This window comes from Orussus abietinus, unplaced genomic scaffold (assembly GCF_000612105.2).
Source record: "Orussus abietinus isolate OABI.00-Male unplaced genomic scaffold, Oabi_2.0 scaffold10, whole genome shotgun sequence".
Lineage (NCBI taxonomy): Eukaryota > Metazoa > Arthropoda > Insecta > Hymenoptera > Orussidae > Orussus > Orussus abietinus.
This window is the reverse complement of record NW_019396009.1, coordinates 2,017,450-2,031,132: the sequence shown is the minus strand read 5'-3', so window position 1 is coordinate 2,031,132 and position 13,683 is coordinate 2,017,450. Positions and strand designations below refer to the sequence as shown.

At 50.2% G+C, this 13,683-nt stretch overlaps 1 protein-coding gene across 1 annotated transcript in view; it reads right to left on the bottom strand.

Moving 5' to 3' along the window:
* The window catches only part of LOC105699788 (tyrosine-protein phosphatase 99A), a 156,316-nt gene that overhangs the window by 59,293 nt on the left and 83,340 nt on the right, over positions 1-13,683 (bottom strand). The window lies entirely within an intron of this gene.

Here is a 13,683-nt window from a genome sequence, read left to right as displayed (position 1 = left end):
ATATTCAGGCTATTTAGGGATTGAAATCGAGAAGGCACTTTGGTGGAGCCGTCGAAGAGCGCCGCGCTTGTTTCCCCTCGACTTTGTAAAGAGGGAATTCGAAAAGACGCCAGCTCACGACGGTGGACGCGCAAAGGCGTGCCAGCAACCTGATTATTCGAGTGCACGAGCTGAATGTCAAACAACTCTAGGCGATCCAATTGCCGAATGGAATTATTTGCGCTGGTCAACTAACCGAGCGAGTCAATTTATTCGGCCACCGCTCGAATGCAAGGCCGAGTTACGAGATCTCCCGACTGCTTGGCAAATCGAGTTAATCGGCCTAATGACTCGTCTGGGCCGATCGACGGTTCATTGAAAAAAAGTTTAATTCACCGCCGAGCCATTTGGGTGGACCAGGAGCCAAACGACCGATTCCACGAGGCGATCCTCCCGGCCATATTAATTAATTAAATCTTTTCCTAATTGCGGAGGACCGGGGAGGAAGTCCGCGGCCCAGGGGTGGAATTATCCAGTTTCCCATTTTCGATCCTTCGTTTACGGTATCCGTGGTATTTTCGGGTGAGAAATAATTATCGGGCTGCAAAAGACTCGGAGACGGAAAGAGGACAGGGGTAGAATTTTCCAGTTTCCCATTTTCGATCCTTCGTTTACGATATCCGTGGTATTTTTCCGGTGAGAAATAATTATCGGGCTGTAGAAGTCTCGGAGACGGAAACAGGGCAAGAGGGTCGCCGACCCCAGGAGTGATATGAATTTTCCCCGATTAGGTATCTTTCCGACTGATGCAGAACCGCGGGCTCTGCAGGGATGAAGAGTGGAGACGCTTAATATGCACCAACGGGCCGCGTGATACGATATTGCGCGCACGTTACGTAAGATCGTAAATGAGAGCAGGGACCCTTGCCCCCCAGGAGAGAGTCATCATCCTCTTCCGACCTCTACTCTTCCCTCTAAGTGTCTCATGTGGGGCACTTATATTATCTTTATATCATGCCGTGGTGAGGGTCACGTCTCTCGACGCTGAAGGGCTTAAAAGGCTGATTTGCCGAAAGAAGTCACCGCGGATGTTTCGCAAATCGTGTTTGGACCACCGAAGGGGTCCTGGCGACGAGGCAAGGACTTCCGCTGCGATCTAGACCACCGGACAATGTTGCGGATCTTGAGAGATTTCTCAACGGGTATAGTGGAAATTTGGAAAAATGGTGCGCCGGATTTTCGGGGCCAATTCGCGCCCACGCTGGCTCGATCTTCCGGCCGGTGGAGGGACGGAAATCCGCCCGGCATCGGATCCGATTTCGCGCCCGGAAATGCCGGGGTAATGTACGAGGCATTCCGAGGAATTCTCTCGGAAGACGGGCCGAACTTCGGCAAAGTGGTTGCCCGTCAGGGCCGACACAAAGACGCGGACGCGTCGCTGTGTTCGGTTTTCGGTGTCCATTAATCAACCGGAGGTTTCGCAGAGGACCAATCGGCGCAGCGCCGGGGCTGTTCCATTTGCGGCGCATCGACCGCCGAAGGAACGGCCAACTTGGCGCGCTCCGAAATCCCGAAATCCGAAATTCGAGATCCGATTTCTGGGACGTAATTACATATCTTCGAGGGCGACGATTAGTACCCCCCGCTAGGCAGCTCCGGAGGACCCTGAGTCGAGGAGTTTCAGTCGCGGAATTTCGAAAAAAGTCAGCAAGGCTCTTTTTCGAAGCTTCGTCGTCCCAATTGCGACGCACCGAATAAGTGGTCAAGTTGGTGGGCTCCGATATCCGAAATTCGAGATCCAATTTCTGGAATTAATTATGCTGATTCAAATTTATCGGCCGATGGCCAACTTGGCGAGATTCGAAATTCAAGATTCGAACTCCAATGTCTGGGACGTAATTACGTCTCTTTGAGGGCGACGATTCCTCCGCTAGGCAACTCCGTAAGACCCTTAGTCGAGCTTGAGTCGCAGAATTTCGCTAAAAGTCTACGGGGACTTTTTTGGAAGCTACGTCGTTCCAATTGCAACGCATCGAAGGAGCGGCTAAGTTGGCGCGCTCCAAAATTCGAAATTCAAAATTCGAACCCGAATTTCTGGGACGTAATTAGGTTCCTTCGAGGGCGCCGACTCTTCCTCTGAGGCGGCTCGCGAGGCCCAGAGTCGGAACTCGAATCCCAGTCGCGGGTTCCCGCAAAAAGTCGGCAGGGATTTTTCGGAAGCCTCTCCTCTCCCGGGGAATTGTCCCGCGGCATTTTCTATAATTAAACCGGCCATCCGGGAAATTCTCCCGGAGCCGCGAGCGAGCGTCCAAGTGCTCGGCTGCGGCGCCTCCACCTCGCCAGCCCCGAATTCGCGCATAAATTTTTCCCCGAGGCGATTCTCGCAAGAATTTACGAGCCCCGTCTCTGCTGTTATTTTTCCAACCTGCTATCGCGCCTACGGGAGCGTCCATCTCGTTCCGCGACTTCCGTCATTACGCGTGTAGGTACTTGCGGTGTCCAGCTGCAGTCTTCTGGGATGTGAGCTTGAGCCTCACCATTTTTGTTCCAGGACAGACTCCCAGGATTTTTTCAAAAATGCCAACGGGTAAATTAACTCGGTGCAAATCGTTTGGTCGAAGAGATATTCATTGCATTTACTGAAATAAAAAGTGGCGGCCATTAAAGGCGCACCAAAGCTATCCTTGGGTCCTCTTGGTGCTACTTGGGCTCGGCGCTTAAAACAATTTATAATAAAAAAAAAAACAATTAACGTTTCAGATGCATCGGCGATAAATAACAGCCGGCATGCCTGCAGTTTACTGACCGCGTCCTCGAACACGAGCTGGATAGACGATGGCAGTCGAGATGGTACTTTATCGAATTCGGTTTAACAATCGAAAATCGTTACCCCGTCCTGGCTAAGTGTCACGCATGTTTCGCGCCCCGTGGAGTGGTGGCGGCAAACGTTTCGGAATCGGTGAAAGAATCCCGCTAAATGAAACAGCTGTAAAACCGCGCGGCCACGTTTAGGCCACTAACAAGCGAAAATTGGAGCAAACAATTCGCGCCGGTCTAATTGCGGTGTCGTCTCGCGCGAGCCCGGCTACTGCTGAGGCAATTAGCTGGCAATGCCGTCTTGCAATTAAACCCAAATGAATTCTTTCGCCCGTTATCTCGTTCGGCTGGGAGGTTCGGAACTCCCCGAAGAGGCGACTCCAACGAAAGGCGCCATCTTCTTGCGCGCCGGTCGCTCCGAACGACGCCATCGCGTCGAAATTGGAATTTCGGCATTTTATCGAAAACTAAGTAATTACACGGGCCAGAAAAAATGGAGAGAGTCCTAGTGGCATAGATCTAAGATATTTTCATGGAGAAATGGTTTTCATACGGATGGAATTAGGGTGGGAAATTAAACGAAAGGCGGCTCGGGAATTTCGCCCGGGCGACGCAAAAGTGTCGCTAATACGCAAGACAAAGTGCCTATATTTGTCCCCGGGACTGTCACCCACGTCCCCGGGGGAGATTAACTAAATAAATCCACCGGAAACGCCGGGACTAATTCGCCTGACCAAGCGTCTCGTAAAGTAACGAGTCGCCGCTAATTCGGGCTAAAACTTATCTTTATTCTTCGGCGCTTCTGGAGCGCCTCCGCGCGCAAACAAACTATTTGCGAGAAGGCGCACCGTCAGGACGTATCTCGCCCCTCGGTAAACCGGGTTATGCGTATTTTTACGTAGGATTACGAATCCTTCCTGTAATTCCGTTTGTTCAGTCGGCAGAGAAATGTCGCACGCTTGCGCCCCCAAACAAGCTACGGTTAGCGATACGTCGAGGGTCGCGTTTTTACCACATTCCCAGCTGATATATCATTGCACGTTCACCCTCGAAAATATAATTTTTATTTTTTTATTATTATTAATTAATTAATTGCTGAAAAAGACACAATAGGATTCCCATTTCGCCCACTGCCACCTAGCCATACTTCACTGGCAGAAAAATCGACAGCGTTTTATCGTCGCACAGACGTTCATCCCGCGGGTTTCGGGAGGCCAGGAAACATCGGACGCGATAACGCAAATCCTGACACATGTACACCATAAATGCTCGGTTTGCAATTATCGTTCATCGAAATTAATACCAAGAGTACGTCCAGGCGGACACGCCAGGTCGTGGGGAGTGCGCGAGGTGCGTTCCAATTTGTAGACCCAGGACTCGCGATCGGTTCTCCAGGAATTCCACGAGGATGGCGAGGCTTCCTGCGGGGTCGGGATCGAGATGGGTCCTGAAACCTGCTGGAAGATTCCTGACATTTTAGCCGCGATGGAACGTCTGCATCGAGACCAGCCCAGGTCGCGTTTTCCTGCCAGCTGCGAGAGGCGACTCCGGGGGAAACAATTATTTCGAGACAAAGGACACCCCGTAGCCTCTTGTGGAAATTTGCCAAGGGGTGTCAGGGTGGCGGGCTAAGTGAAATGGCGCGCGACTCGTGCACCCCGGGTGTATATACTTGCACGACGTAGACCAGCACGCGGTCGCGGATTTCCGGAAATCGCGGCCGGAATCGGAGTCGTTACAGGGATGATGATGGAATGATTTGAAACGTCTTCTGATTTTTCTAAAATGATTTATGAGAAAGGTCGAAATCGCCTTTCGGAGGGTCTTGGAGGTGGTCCCTTCTTCTTCCGGTCACCGGGTGGGTGCCAACGAACGGAGGTGCAAGATTTACATCGCACGTAAGAACGCGCGCATACGTGACCGCGGTTTCGCGTCTCCACCCTGCGGCCAAGGAGCGGAGACGCGGCTTGTTCGACCGGGCCAAGAAGAGGAGCTTGCAGAAGAAGCTGCAGAATTTATACGCCGGATAATATATCGAAGCGGTGCCGGGGCATGAGGCAGCAAGAGTGGCTTATTTTTGATGTCGGACTTGGCTGAGGGATGTTTTCGGTTTAATTTATATCCGTAAGTCGCGGAGGACGTCGGTTCCCGTTCGCCAAATGCCGGAGGGGCCGCGTGCCCAGGAATTATGGCGGCTGGGAAGGAATACGTGAATACATTTCTGGATCCGATAGTCGAAAGTCCTCGAGGACGCCTCCAGTCGCCCTGAAAACCGTAATAAATTGCCGGCTCGAGATGATTTTCCACTGACTTTTGATATCGCCTGGTTATATAAGTTCCAGATCTTGAAGACCACTCCGAAGACCACCCTGAAAATCAGTCTAGAACCACCCTGAACAGGGGCCTCGCATTCGACCACCTGACGTTGGACGCAGGGGGTGATCCGAATAATTGGGCAGGCAGGTGCCTCGGTTCCTGGGGTACCTGTCAACGGCGATACGTATCCCGTGCACGTTCCTGCGTCAATATTTACAACATGCCTCAGGTAAAGACACGGCGTATGCCACGGCTCTCGCGTTTACACAGACCGAACGCTCCGCCTAATCCGAGGCTCGAACGTTGCGTGCATCGCCTAGGTGACATCCATATCCCCAGGTGAAAAGTGGAGGCGCAATAAAACGCAGGGCGTCCTACGAAAGTCACGTGTGCTTGCACTAGGCGGGGTCTTCCGGCGATATTAAACGGAGGAGAGACCGGGAGTGCACTCAGCACCTTTCAATTTTCGCCTCATCCGGGGGAATTCCTGAGTTCGAATTTTCTCAATAATAGACTAGGAATATGAAACTTTGGTGAAAAATCCCATATGTGATATTAACACTCAAACCTTGGTGCCGCTGAACCCTGACAGGATTTGGATTGCGCTGGTCAGGGTAGGTTACATGCACGAAAAGGTGTAGGGTCAGGTGAGCATGGTCGCATCAAGGTGGTTCAGGGTTGCTCGGGGTTGTTCGGGGTTGTTCGGCGCCATTCAGGGCTGTTTGTTCGCATTAGGCGGTTCCAGGTAGGGCGGCTGATCCACCTCTGTACTCTCTATACTCTCTGTACTCCGCGAACCCTCGGTACCCTCGAAACCGCCACAGGGTGGCGCATCCCTCCGCTCGGTCGATCCGTCCCCAATGGAACCCTCCACGGAGGGGCGAGGATCGGCAACCTCCAAAAGCCTCGGAATCACGTCCGGCGATTTGTTGCGATCTCGGCTGCGGTTGGCGGCTCTTTTGACGGGGAAGAGCCGAATATCGAGGAGGCGATCGGGCACCGCCCCGGCCAGCTCACCCGGAAGGATAACCCCGAATTAAGTCCCACCCTGTGATCCTGCCGGCCTGGAGCAAGGGTTGGGAGGACCCCTGTCACGAGCGAAATAACTCGCCACTTGGAAGCCCGGATTAGCGCGATCGATTTCTCTGTTTTTCGGCGGATAGTGGACGGCCTTTGGAGGCTGGCTAGAAATCCTGACAAAGTAGGGGTAAAGGTTACCGAAAAGGGAGCCGAAAAGGGACTCGAAGAGGAACTCGAAGAGGGACTAGAATAAGAACCCTACGACGACCTAGGGATTCCATGGTCGAACCACGAGACCAATAGAGTGTCGCGAATTTTTATTCGATTTTTGCTCCAATTTTTGCTCCAATTTTTTGAAGTAGAAACACGACCCGTCCGCGGAAACGAAGCCGCTGTCAGCCATCGCTCCGAGATATACGGCTCGGAGGTAACGAGAGCATTAGCGGGGTAGCGGAATTTAACAGCCTCCCCATAAACTTGAAAGCATCGACTATCGAGACGCCGTCGCAGCGTCGCAACCGAATGTTAAGAGGCTTCTGTGCGTCTACAAGAAGCCTCCCCTGCTCGCGCAAAATCGCGGGAATAAATCCGCACCCCTCAACGCATCGTGCGTTTGGAGAATCCCTCGTGGAAATCGACCATCTTCGGTCTCGTTATCCACGAGCGTATATTCTCGGGACTCCCGAGTGGCGTTTTATGTTTACCGTGGGAAAAACTTCCCTCGATTTCCGGAAAGTGTCTAACGAAGCAGGAGGCGGCGCGGTGAAATTTTCCCTCCCCTTCGTTACCTTATTAATTATCTTGTTACGCAGTATTAAGGATCACTGACGATGCAGTTTTAAACTCGGGGCAAGTGCCTTTAATCGCCTAAAGGGTCTCCACACTTTATATCAATTTAATGGGATCATTTTAATCCGGCCTCTCGTCCCGTGCATCGGCTTAAGTGCAAGCAGTGCAAGTTAAATAATAATCTACGGTCAAGGGAACTCGATATCGCGGCCTGGAAACCGAGGAAAATCTAGGGGGCGAATTTCCCAGGAAACCCGGTAAAACCTCCACCGGTTGATAGGACCTCTTCGCTCGTTACCGCGGGGCCATTATTAAACGCCCCGATTTAGCCGGGTATTCGTACCATTTATTTTTTCAGATATTTTCAACCCCGATGACGACACCCCCGCAACCTCCGTCACCCTCTTTCACCTCAAATTGCGGAACCAATTCGGGAGGATTTATGGTGGTATTAGGCGGAATTAATTTCGGTCGCACTATTCGCATATGGGGTCAATTCTGCCAGGCTCTCAGTTCGCACGAAATGTGCCATTTCCGGTCGGTTTGACGGCGTCTTTGATCTTGGGTCTCGTATGTCCATCGCGTTAGGCGCCCTTAAGATGAGCCAACATGGCTGATGTTTCAGAGAGCCGAGAGCAATGCCGATCGATGATCGATAACTTTGAAATTAGCCGTAAGTAGCGCTAATTAGCCACTCGTGTTTGGCTACTCGGGGAACTGCGGGGTCAGTGAAAGATTAAAGGACGGCCTATATTTCCTCTCGCGGTGTACACGCTCTGGGGATTTTCAATCTCCCCGGCATTCCTTTTGATAAATTCCTCGTGGACGTCTGCGTCCGATATACGCTTTGGCTTAGAAACGATCGAACAATCGTTCGCCGGCTTCGGCAAGAGACAGGAAAAATCGGGGACCGATTTTCTCGAGGGGTCCCATTAATCGCAATGACTTCCCGCCATTTCCTGGAGGCACACTGCGCTTTAGGGTGCAATCTTGCTGGAGCTCCTTTCGATACTACGATTTGCACGTGACACACGTTTACGCGAGGTGCGTTTAAAATAGGATAATTGACAATCAATTATTTGGGTTTTAACGAAAGTATGTACACTTAGAGTCGAGGCATGTTAGGGTGCAAGTGCAGTTTCTGGTTGCTTGGTAAACTTTCAAGCTGCGTCAGAAGACACGTAGGATCGACCGGTAGGGGATGTTCCTCGAATTCCGCCTCGGGATGGTAGTTATACTAATTGCTATACGATCCCCTTTCTAATGTTGAAACATAACGCGGTACTTGATATTAATAACGTTGACGCAAGGGCCAGGGGGGAGACCTCGAGCAGTCATGAACTGTACTCATTGCTGAACGTTCGACAAAGATTTCTCATCCGCGTCCTTGCGCACGCGCGGTGACTCTTCCCGTGGCGATATAACGTCATTCGACCCCCCGTATCAAATGACTCAGAGTTATCAGATTTTTGTGTGGAATATAATCTCTATAAACTGCACGGATACCTTTCCGAATGCACTCCAGGTCGTCGCGGCTCAAGCTGGACTTTAGTTATCGAGTAGAAAACCTCAGATAGAATATACGCCTTTACTGCCTTGATAATAAAAAAAAATATTAAGCCATGAGAAGGAACCATAATTTTTTCCATATTTCACTCTCGACGGTTCCCATATAAAAGTGTTATACGAGATCGAGCAATCGCCTCTGCGTTAAAGTAAGCCGTTAATCGATGATGAAGCAATCGCCAACGGCGGGCCCATTATCAATTGGCCCATATTTCCGTGGGCTCGGTGGACTTTTGATATTTTCGAAAGCAACAATACATAATTCCTCGAAGTTCCGAATCGATGGTTACAGGATTTCACGTATGCAGGAGGGCCCGATGGGGATGAAATGCGAATACGAGCCCGGCACACGTGGCTGCATAAACGAGGATATGCCCGATTACCCTATTACTCGGCAGAGGGCCATGCATTTTCATTACGAATAAATAATCGTCGAAATTGGCCACTCATTTCAAGTCCCAGCCTGCTGGCCGTAGGTGTTCTTCTAACTAATGAACGAGCGATATCCACGAGTGCGATATCTGTAGCGATGAACACGCTATTGCTACAATTAGGTAAACACGCCATAGAGGTGCTCATAATGGATATGCAACAGGACAGACGGGGGTCTATGTAAAGACGAGCTTAATACCGAAGCGTTTAGCTAATGCGTACATTCCAATATTATTCATCGAACGCGCGAGGCCTACAATTATTCATGGCCGCCATTTTAAACCCTACGACCTCGTGCTCTTCAATGAATATCGTGGATTATTAATTTCTGCGCTCGCCCGCGATTCGTAAAAACTCATTAAATTCAAAGGTATTAATCTGCTCGTTCAGTGTAATAACCCGGAACAGCGAAAATAATGTACAAGTACGTGGGGAATTAATATGCAGACGCGTTGTGCAACAGGGGCGGTTTGGCTGATCGATGTTTCCCGATTCACTTCCTTCACTCGTACTACTTAAACCGAAGACTAAAAGCTGCGCGTAAGTAGTAACGCCAAGCTTCTGTCAGACCGTAATTTCGCGTCATGGGGCGTTAAATTTATAATTTACTAACCGCTATTTAATTAAAATTTACAAGACGTAGGCTGGGCGCTGTTCCATTTTTAATATCATTTCGCGTTATTCCATGCGTCGCTGCATTATTTCGTCTCTTTCCCGTTTCCGGAGGGACGAGTTTAATGGACGGTCTGGATTTTTTAAACTTCCAATCGACCCATTTCAAATCCGGGCCCCGTGGACGAGGTCGCTCTTTCTGGTACTCAATTAAATAAATCGAACGATGCAGGTGAAATGTGACGGTAAAACTGAAGAGGGTTTTCAATCGTTGAAACGCACTCTAAAACAATGATGTCAATTTGCAGACCGAAGTTAATTGCTCTCTCACTGGCAGTGCGGGCAAATTTTCCAGCGTGGGAGTTCACCAGGTAACGGACATCGGAGGCAACAATGACTCCAGCTTGAAGTGGAATTCTGCATTCTAAGGGAAACGGGCAAAATCTCAGTTTTCCGCGAAATTCCGTCGATTTCTAGAGACGCGCAGATGCTTCCCCTGCAAGTGCCGAGGGTTTCCTTATTCAGGGTGTTACCACAAAATAGCCGCGGAGAAGAGGTGCATCCATGCTTAACTATTCATACCCGAAGTCCGGCGGATTGATGCGCGCCTTGTTCCGGGTTTTCGGAGGCAGAGGGGAAGTCTGAAAAATTTCTTGGCCCGGATAAGGGGAGTCCGTATTTCTTTGGGGAGGTTTCCCCGAGATTCGCCGGCAAGAATCGACGTATTTACCCCACCTGGGGGCAATGCCGCTCGGATGTAAGGGATCTCCATAAAGTACCGCCGATCTCGGGAGCATGTAACGAACTTCAATCTCCCTGACCTCGGTACGACGTCGATACTCGACGTAAGTACGCCATGGTACTCGAACCACCCCCTATCAGAAGATTTTACTCCCGGGGAAGCAAGAAATTTATCCGACCGCCGGGCAAAAAAGGAGAACCGCGCGACTCGGGCCGGAAATTTCGAGCGGAATTACGCTTTACATCCGGCATAAAAAAGGAAAGGGAAGGGGAAACAAATTCGGAAAAATCCACACCGGAGACGCCTCGAGTTTCCGGCGTTCGTTCGCCCCCTGACTTGGGAACCCGAGTTTAAAGCTTGACAAAGTTAACACCCGCGTGTCCAGGGAAGAAAAATGAGCCCAATGGATAGCGATTTATTTCAGTTTTCCACGTGGCCCTTCATAACCGCTGCAAAGAGTGATGGTCCAAGCAGGAACTCGGCAATTGTCAAGAAGACGATCATTTTTACCGTGAATTAACGCGTCCTCGTGATACCGGGCCAATTAATTCCGCCAATACATCGATTACTGTGGAACAACGGAAAATGGAATCCGATCGAAATTATCGAGCCCTGTGCGTGCATTAAACAACGACTTAATCCGGCTACCTTGGCGGTATGTCCCCGCGAGCAAGTGCGCCCCCAATATGCCAATTACGCGACTCGCAATATATACCAATTACGCGATTTGCAATTTCGCAAATTCATCGAATGACGGGATTGGTTCCCCCGTTAGGTGAACGAAGCGAGGACTATACACCGAGGGAACCCGGCATGAAACGTACAAAGCAACGGCTCGGTTTGCGACGAAAGGCGGTCGAAGCATTGAAGAATTACAGAGTCGGTCATACTTTGTCGTTTGACAAGCTGGGGAGAATTGCCTCCCTCCGTGATCGGACGTATCGGTCCGTTCGGTACACTAGGGGAGTTTGGTCGAACGAATTATGGATTATGTGCCACCGATGCAGATATGCACCGCCACCCACTATTATGGGATTTCGTGATTACGGAATCTATCGGTACTTTTAATACACGGTCGACTATCGCCAACTAGTACCACCGTTGCATATCCCATATGGAGGGGTTATTCACTCAGAAAATCATTAATTTTAATGACATAATTGTATTTTAATTTTAATACGTGGAAATCAGCTGGAAATTGCGAGCCAAAATTACGGAAACGTCACAATTTTAAGGCCCATAAGCCGATATTCAACGCGTAAAACAAATGGAATCGTTATTCATTTGTTTCTCTGCCGATCTCTACGAGGGATGAATTAACGAGAGATTTAATGAGTTCCTACGGAAATCCTACCGCGTATGAATTTTTTCATTAACGAACGAAGGTGAAGAATTCGGAATAGCGGGTATTACTCGGTTTACCGGAACCACAGAAATCAGATAATAGTCCATCGCGAACGGTTTACTAGGTCCATCCCAGCATCCCTGTAAATGCCGAGGAGAGGAATAGCCACCCCCGAGTTGGCGATCTCGTTTCCCCGTTAATTCCGCGGATCGCGGGCGATCTTGTAAGCGGATTGTAACGAGGCCGCGATAATCTCACGAGGCGGCCCCGCGGTTATGATCGCGGCGTAAACTTTTACTCGCGGAAATCCGCAAGCGCGGCCGCGAATTACCGCGTATCGTCAGCCCTTACGGGCCGAGCCGTCAGCTTGAGCCCGTAAAACGGCAACCACTCCATAAACTGATTGTAACTAAGGCACCGAATTAGCCGGCGCCCTTTGGGGGGACAGATTTCCATTCATTCGGCCTGCCAGCGGATTCCGCGCGGAAATTCCTGCGTTTTACGCGGCCGACACGTTGCGCGCGTTAATCGACCCATGGAGCGATCAAACGCGAGCCGAAGCCACATCATTTCAGAGATTTAAAATTCCCATCGCATTGAAGACAAAAATGAATTAATTCCGAGTGCAAGGAATGGGGATTTCTAAAGGATTACCTGCGGAATAAAATCCGCTCTTTGTTGGGGCCGGTTCAGAGGGCGCGCTTTAAGTCGACTTCTCCCTGGAATAAGGGTGCGGTAGTTGGCGATCCAATTTGATGACTGGATACACCTCGGCGAACACCGCGGCTGCGTTAAAGTAATTATTAACACCAATTGCATTGTAATTAAACATTCCCCTGATCCTTCTCTGGCACTCCCCGGGTCCACCGGTTGGCCGGGCCATTCCGCGCAGCCACGTCTGCCCGAGACAAAGGAACTTTCCGCTCTCTGACAGCTTCCACCAGGAGCTGTCTTTTTCTTTTCCGGGTGCAACGATGCACCAGGCCACTCGTATCGCTCCCCATGGGCAGGGCTACGTTAAATGCGCTTGCATTAAAATCGTTTCCCGCGATGACGGCCGGCTGACCGAAGGAAACTGGCCTCTTCTGGAAAATCCCTGGAGAGTCTACAATGGTGCCCTCGCCGTTTTTCGCGATCCTGCAATCTCGGGAAGATTATATTAAGTCCTTCGATTAATGCCCGCCTTCTGGAGCAGATGGTCCTTCTTCCAGGTTCGGAGATTTCCCCCCTGGACGTATCGTTAAGGAGCTATCGGGCGCCTCCACTCGTTCGTCGAGGATGGCTAATCGCCTCGTCTCTGGCCTTTGAACGTAAATCTACGGATGTCCGGCACAACGGCACAAATCCTCTTTGCCATAGGCCTATAGAGGGCCGTATGTCCGCCAGAATATGTTGGGATAATGGCTCGAGCCTGGTTTACTCCGGAGTCATCTCGACCCAAAATCCCAAACCCAGCAGCCCGAGTTAGGGATGATTACCCAGGACACTCCGGTAAATGCGCAATTCATTTTCGGGAATTTTATTCCTCCTTGTTGCGAGGAAGTCCTCTTTATAAAATGCCGCTCGGACAATCGAGGGTGCCTTTTCCGGCGGGCTTTTGATTAATGGCAGCCTCTGTCCGTACATTGACCAGTCATCGCGGCGCACCTCTATCTCCCGGATATTTAGCCAGAAATTAAAATGAAATCGGGGATACGCATTCGTACTCTCGATTTCGTTGGCAATTTCCCCGTATGCATATTCATACGTTCTATCCCAATTTAATAAAACCCATGGCCACCAGCCACCCCCACCACCCTTCGGGTCGATAGAATATTTTACACATTCGTTTCCATTATTTCGCCACTCGCCTAATCCGATGCTTTTCCGCCTCTTTGTCTCCTTTCTTGTTGACAGTTCTCCACTTCTTCAAAAGACGGGAAAAAACGATGGAACGGTAAATAATATTCAGATCGTCGGGTAAAAAGATTTCGATTACTGTCAAGTATTCGTTTCAAGGGCGTCCCTTTTTCGAAATATTATCCGAAAAATTATGAAAATCGCAGCCGAGTGGGATTCGCGGATT